The sequence below is a fragment of the Natator depressus genome, chromosome 16 (assembly GCF_965152275.1).
Source record: "Natator depressus isolate rNatDep1 chromosome 16, rNatDep2.hap1, whole genome shotgun sequence".
Taxonomy (NCBI): domain Eukaryota; kingdom Metazoa; phylum Chordata; order Testudines; family Cheloniidae; genus Natator; species Natator depressus.
This window is the reverse complement of record NC_134249.1, coordinates 752,600-759,776: the sequence shown is the minus strand read 5'-3', so window position 1 is coordinate 759,776 and position 7,177 is coordinate 752,600. Positions and strand designations below refer to the sequence as shown.

General features: G+C 58.2%; 1 long non-coding RNA gene across 2 annotated transcripts in view; it reads left to right on the top strand.

The window, feature by feature from the left end:
- The first annotated feature begins 1,128 nt into the window (after window positions 1-1,128).
- The window catches only part of LOC141999978 (uncharacterized), a 695,529-nt gene continuing 689,480 nt past the window's right edge, over window positions 1,129-7,177 (top strand). For both annotated transcript variants that reach the window (XR_012642141.1, XR_012642140.1), the window contains exons 1-3: window positions 1,129-1,388; window positions 1,719-2,150; window positions 2,391-2,526. This is a non-coding gene — a long non-coding RNA (uncharacterized LOC141999978). The remainder of the gene's footprint in view (window positions 1,389-1,718; window positions 2,151-2,390; window positions 2,527-7,177) is intronic.

Here is a 7,177-nt window from a genome sequence, read left to right as displayed (position 1 = left end):
TCATTCTTGTACACGTGTCATTCTTGTGTCTGAAGCTAGAAATATGAAGTATGACTCTGAAGTCCTGTTGTAATTATGGACAGTGTGGGCCGTTGATGATGGTTTGGAAGCTTGATGGCTCCCACTGACTGGGACACTGGGTTGTAAATGGCTCTGTTCACCTGGTGCGGGCTAGCCCTGGAAGAATGGAGACACGGGGGCTCACAGGACATGTGACATGTCCGGAAGTTGCGGCCACAGGAAGTGAGGGCTGCTCTCAGGACGCCATTTGGAGAAGGTCAGAGGCCCCCAAGGGGCGGGCGGAGGGAGAGGTGGGCGGAGCGGGTCCCTCTCCCGTCCTCAGCCACGTGTCGCCCGTGTGCCACAAGCAGCCCGGCCCTGACCCTGCCCTGCCCCAGTCTGAGTCTGCGCCCCCTGATCCCTCCCCCACCCATGTGCTCCCTCAGCCCCCCCCCAACACCTCCCATAGTCCCCCCCACACCCTCCTCAGCCATTGGCCCTCGACATCCTCTCCAGCCCCCCCATGGGCCCCTCCATCCCCCCATCCACCCCAGCCCCGTCCTCCATCCAGGGGATCCCTCAGACCCCACTCCCCGAACTCCCCCCTAGTTCACCCCAACCCTTTTCCTCATCCCTCGGCCCCCAGCATCCCCCGAAATGTGCTGCCACCCCCAACCTCCTCCCCCGTCCTCAGCATCCTGCCCCCAACTGACTCCCACCCCTTTCCCCATTGCTGGCCCCCACTTTCCCGTCACCCCCTCCCGCAGTCCATCCCCAATGTGCCAGGTTCCTCATCGCCAGTCTCGACTACCCCCCAACCTGCCGGGTTCCCCTTTTCAGCCACCGTGGGGCCCTCAAACACGCCCCCAACCCGTCCCCTCTGGGGTCTCTAAATCCCCTATTCCCACAGTGCACCTTGGTAACCCTTCCCTCCTCTACCTTGAATCCCCCTATTCCCTTCCCTTGGGTCCTCCTGGACACCTCAACCCCACAGTCCGCCCCCCACATATATCCTGGTCACTCATTCACACGCTGAGCTAGTCCTTCAGGGGCCCCCACAGCCCACCAAACTTCTCCATCCATGAGCTCCGTGGCCCTGTGGCGGGGAAGGGGGGGGCAAGCTCCCAATGTGGCTGGGCTGGGTGTGAGTGTGAATCTTTTCCTGTCTGGTTTGTGCTGGGCTCACAAAGACTCTTTGCTCCCTCAGGGTGGGGTGTGGTTTTTGGCCGAAGGTGACATGGTTTGGGAGCCCTGTGGATGCGATGTGGTGTCTGCAATGGGGCGTGGGAAGGAGAAGAGCGATATGAAGATGGCGTCTAAGACGAGGCCAGGTGACTTCTGTGGAGGGAGACATGCTGGACAATGCCAAGGATTGGGGAGACAACCAGGTGTGAGCCCAGGGTGCAGAGAGCTGGGGGAGGGTGTCTGTGTCTGTAACACTTCCCTGTCCTCTCTCACAGATGGAGTCCAAGAGGGATAGGAAGGAGAGGACGAGCGCCCCAGTACTTAAGAATAATAACGTGCATCCTAGCTGGGCCCGGGGCTCTGCGGGGTTAAGACCAGTGGAAGGTACAAGAGTCTCCTGTGCAGAGTGACTATTTTGGGTGCAGGTGCGTTGTGTTTGGCACCAAGGGAAAAGAATTGTGTCTGTGTGTCTTGATGCCAGGCAAGACCTGTCCAGCTCACCCTCTCTCTCTTTTTACTCCGTCCTACCACAGGCCATGGGCAGGAGAAGTGCGCATTGATCCCCACAGGCTTGGTCTTGAGAGCCTGCACCATCTAGCAGGAGGGAAGAGAATCATAGCGGGTCCTGGAGGCGACAATGGAGGAGGTTGGGTGACTGGCCACGCAGCCCGTTGGCTCTGTCTCTTTTCATTGCGTGGGGCTGCTCTAGAGCATGTGGGAGACGGAGGGCGGCCGAGCTCTGGCGCACCAGTAGAGCTGTGGGCAGGGCTGCCTCGCTCATCGGTTATTTCCTGCGCTTGCAGATGAGTCGCCCAGGAGCCCCAGGCAGAGGAGAAGCTGGAAGAAGTGGAGCTGAGCAGGCTGGACATCCTGGAAAGCAGAGATGAACAGTCCTGAGCTTTCTGCCTTTCCCACACTGGGTGTGAGTCAGCGGTAACGGCACTCTCTTCCTCAGCTCTTCCCAGGTTAGTTTTCTTCAGAGGCCGTGAGCTGCGCGTGGTATGGAGGGCAGGGGAAGAGACAATCGTGTCCTGTGCAGAGTGACTCCTTTGGGTGCAGGTGCAGAGGGGCGATTTCTAATTGTATCTGTGATGGCATAATGGGAGGAGGGTTGAAGCCAGAGCTCTGGGGTGCGGGAGGAGCGAGAAGAGGAGCCTCGCCACCATTGCTTTTTCTTTCCCTCTTGTGTTGTGTTTGATACCAAGGGGAAAGAAGTCATGAGGACAGAGTCCAGCCCCGAGGTGAGATGGAAAGTGAGCGAGAGCAGTGACAGCGTGAATCCTGTTGATGCCAGGCAAGACCTGTCCAGCTGGGAGCAAAGCAGCTGTCGCTGTCAGTGAGGTAAGTGTCTGGTTTGGGGAGGGCTCTGGTCACAGCCCCCCTGGCTCCAAGCAGGGACTTCCCGTTAGCTGGGTGTGGGTTTCCTGCCTAGCTGTGGCTTCAAGGGAGATGATGTTGCCATTTGCGGGGGATGATTCTCTCTGGCCAGGAGTGGGGTGTGCTCCCCAGGAGAAGGTTGAATCCATGAGGGTGACTCCCTGTTCTGAGTTTCTTTCCTTCCTCCTAGGTTTCTCTCTCTCTCTCTCTGTCTTCTCTAATGTGTTGGCCAACTCCCACTCAAACTCTCTCTCTCCTTTCATGGACACTTATGTTCAGTTGCCTGAATCCTCTTCCTCTGCTCCCCCCTCCCCCAGTCTCCTCTGGGCTAGGCTGGGTCTATCTGCCTATGGCCATGGTCTCTGCCCTGGTGGGCTAAATGGCTTCCCCCTCCCACCCCGTATCTTCCTAGAGAGTTTGGGGAGACTTCATTGGCGTAACTGGGTCACAGCGTGAGTGGCCAGTCATGTCTTTGGGGCTGTGGGGTCTGAGACGGAGAGGGGTGGATTCGTGGTCATGGCTTTGGGCACAGGAGAAGTGGGGCTGGGATTAGAGATGCCTAGAATCCCCCTTATCATCCCTGGCTCCATTACTGCATCACCCAAAAGCCTCGCTCGGGGTCCACGCTCAGTACTGGGTTTAGAACAGTGCCATGGCACTGTGGCACCGGGCCCACGCTCAGGAGTCCCGGCCTGGCCCCCTCCACTTGCCATGTGCCCTGAGGCCCCACTACCCACTAGCTCCTCTCCCCTCTCGCCCACTGCTCGCTCCTTTTGGCCAGCCAGGCCCGGGGCTCCTCTCCGCCCCCTGCCCCCCCCCCCGCCACTGCTGGCTCCTCTCCGCCGCGGGTGGTGGAAGCTCTACGGCAAAGGCTCTTTTGTCGGGCACTAGCTCTCTTAGCTCAGGGCATGCGGCTCCCACTGGTGTCGCTAGACGTCGTCCTCTGCCCCGTCTCTCCGAACTCCCCAAGTCTTGTAGAAGCGAGCCTGCTCCTCTCGCAAGTGGCTGACAAAGGAGGCTCCGGCCCGGTGAGGCTCTGGCCTTGTGCAGAGCACGGTGCAGCAGGGAGTTAACACTAGGGCCGTAGTTCTTCCTTCCCAGAAGCAGGACGTACATGTGGAAAATGGGGCAGCTCCCCCAGCCCCCCCCCCCCGGGCAGCGCAAGGTCAGTGTTTGTCAACAGGGAGCAGCGGGAACTCCTACCCCTGCCTGGGCTGAGATGGATACTTGGCTGGCCTGGGCCCCTAGGGGTGTGAGAGCAAAGGGAAGGTTTGTTTGTGGATTTTCCCCTTCAGGGAACTGAAGGAGCTTTTTCTCTGAGAGCTACATGGGAGGAAGTGAAGGCTCAACCCTGAGCTGGAGGCTGGCAGCGATATTCTGCTCAGGGCTGGGGGGGAAGCTCCCCACAGTGAGGGTTAGAGACTCTCTGCTAAAATCTGGCCTGGAAGGTGTTAGTTGTGCGATATTTGTTCAGTGCTGATTGATTGGCTGTAGGAGCTCTGTTGGAAAGAGAGCCACCCCCAGCTCTCAGTTCTGCTGACTTTGCAGGTGGACGCTGCCTTTTGGGTCCTAGTGCCTGTCGGGCTCCCTGTCTGCGTGCTGGGAGGAGCCATCCTGTTCTCTGTACAGGAGTGAGTGCGTGTGCTGGGGCAGGGCGGGGTGGGGAGAGCGGGGGGCAATAAGCCGTAGGGAAGGAAGGGGGTGGGATGAGGAGGGCTGGGGCAATAGGGAAGGAGCACGGGGTGGGGAAGAGAAGGGGATAGAGGAAGCGGGGGCAGGGGGAAGTGGGGGCCCGGCATGCAGCATCCCCTTGGCAGCAGCTGAGGCTCCCCATTAAGCAGGCCCATCAAACCCTCACCCTGACAAGCCCCCACCTCCCCTGCACCTGGAGCCCCCCAACAAGCCCCTGTGCATCCAGATCCCGCAGTGAGCCGCCTGCACCCCGACTGCTCCACACAGAAGCCTCTTACCCCACCCGGATCCCCTCACACTGAGCCCCTCCATACTTTGATCCTATCAGGCTGAGCCTGTCTGCCCACACCTGGCACAGAGGGGCAGTGCCCAAGAGTGTTTCTGGGGCAGGTTTGTCCCTTACACTGTATCAGGGTCGGGTGCAACCTCACAGCCGAGTCCCTATCCCGGGAGGGGAGGGGGAAAGCTGCAGGGTGATCTCCCACCTCCACGCAGCCAGTGGCCTCTGCTCCCCACTGCCAGGCCGGAGCTTCCACATTCATTTATTGACAAATAACATTTGCAGAATTTTAAAATAGTGCACAGAATTTTTAATTTTTTGGTGCTGAATTCCCTCAGGAATATGGGGTGCTGGGCAGTTGTGTGGGGGGGGCTGTGGAAGGGGTGCTGGGCATAGGGGTCTGTAGGCCAGATCTCTGGGTGAGGGGGCACTGGGCATGGGAGTTGCTGGGCATAAGAGGGTGGGGAGCAATGGGCAGGGGGATGGTATGACAGAGCACGCTGGCAGCGCAGGGCTGGGTGGGCCAGTATGTGTCTGGTGGCTGCGGGTTTGCAAACAGTGCCCCTGTCTGGGGCTGAGCAGACTGGAGCTGTGTCTCCCTCCCCCCGCCCCCCCATGCCTTACCCCTGGCTTGCCCATCGCTCTGGTGATCAACCCCCCCTTGTGCCATGCCCCATTGCCCCATGGGGACCCACAAATACGTTTGGCGCCAGGCTCACAGAAGGTTAATCAGGCCCTGTCCACACCTCCTTGTGCTGGGCACTGCACGGACACCCAGAGGGCCGGCAGGATGCATGAGGAGATAGATGAGTGTGTGAGGCAGATGGATGAAGGGCTGTATGTTGCATACAGTGGGGGCGGATGGGGGGCTTTAGGGTTGGATGGACAGCGGGACAGATGGAGAGCTGCAGGGACGGGTGGTGACGTCACGGGCCAGAGGTGTGATGGGTTCAGCTCATGGGTGCTGGCCCTGTCATCTCCTGCCCTCATCTGCCCTGGTCTCTGCCCCGTCTCTTGCAGGCAGCACTCAGCAGAGTCAGGCCCTGTAGCGTTACACTGGTGCCTCCATCCCGTGTGTACACCTGTGCACAGGGTGCTGCTGGAGAGCTCAGGCCTGGACAAGCCAGCGGGCTCACGGCTGCTGAACCAGCTCCTCCAAAGACTGCCCCAGATCTCCCCCTCCTTGGGCAGCAAGACCCTGGCCGGGGGGGCTCCTTGTCCCTCCTTGCACCCAAAGCAGCCTGCTCGGCAGAGAGACTGAGGTCCCCTGCCTCCGCCCAGCCTCTAGCTGGAGCTGCTCCAGCCCCGAATTGCTGGTATCCCAGCCTGGCTGGAGTTGGTGTGATGTCCTCACGGAGTCAGTTCTTTCTCCCTGAGAGATTATGATTTTCCCCTCTGCAGTTAGTTGGTCTTTCTCTGCTTCCCCAGAACCCCTCCCCAGAGTCTGTCATTGCTTCCCCTAAAAGCTGCTTCCCCTTTGGGTCTCTGTGTTCTGGGGTCTCTACTGTCATCGGAGACACTGCTCTGGCTATGGGCAGGTGTTCAGCAAGGTGAGGGTTGCAACTCAGAGCTTTCTTCATCAGAAATTTAAATAAAATTAGCCTTTGCCTCATTCCTTAAAGTGCAGAGTAACACACAGGCACACACGTGCTCACCGGGGGTATGCGTGGGTCGGTGTCAGGGTGCGGGGCCCCCTGGTGACCAGGTGGGGCAGTGCATGGGGAATATCTCTCTTGTTGGGGCACTGACCCCTGCTGGCCAGGTGGGATAGTGCCCTATGTGTATCTCCCCCCCAGCACTGTGATAGTGACCCCTGCTGGCTAGGCACCACTGGTAGCCAGATGAGTCAGTGCTCTAAGTGTGTTCTTCACCTCCCCCAAGGTGGCAGGGTGCCTGGGTGGCCGTGTTAGGTAGTACCCTGGGTATCTTCCAACCTCCTTGTGGCAGTGAGCCCTGTTCCTGGTGCACATCACTCCCCGACTAGGGATGTGCACTGGTGGTCAAGTGGGGCAGTTCCCTGTGTGTAGCCCCCCACCCCCTCTGTGGCCAGCTATGGCAGGCACTAATCCCTGGCATCCACGTGGGGCAATACCCTCTATATATCCCCCAAATGGGGCAGTGCCCTGTGTGTGTGTGTTTGTCTCCCCTGTCAAGGTTCCTTCCCCACTCTGAACTCTAGGGTACAGATGTGGGGACCTGCATGAAAACCTCCTAAGCTTACTTTTACTAGCTTAGGTTAAAACTTCCCCAAGGTACAAATTAATTTTACCCTTTGCCCTTGGATTTCCACTGCCACCACCAAACTTTAACTGGGTTTACTGGGAAATGTAGTTTGGACACGTCTTTCCCCCCAAAATCCTCCCAACCCTTGCACCCCACTTCCTGGGGAAGGTTTGGTAAAAATCCTCACCAATTTGCATAGGTGACCACAGACCCAAACCCTTGGATCTTAGAACAATGAAAAAGCATTCAGTTTTCTTACAAGAAGACTTTTAATAGAAGTAAAGGAATCACCTCTGTAAAATCAGGATGGTAGATACCTTACAGGGTGATTAGATTCAAAACATAGAGAATCCCTCTAGGCAAAACCTTAAGTTACAAAAAAGACACACAGACAGGAATAACAGCCGTGTTAGTCTGTAT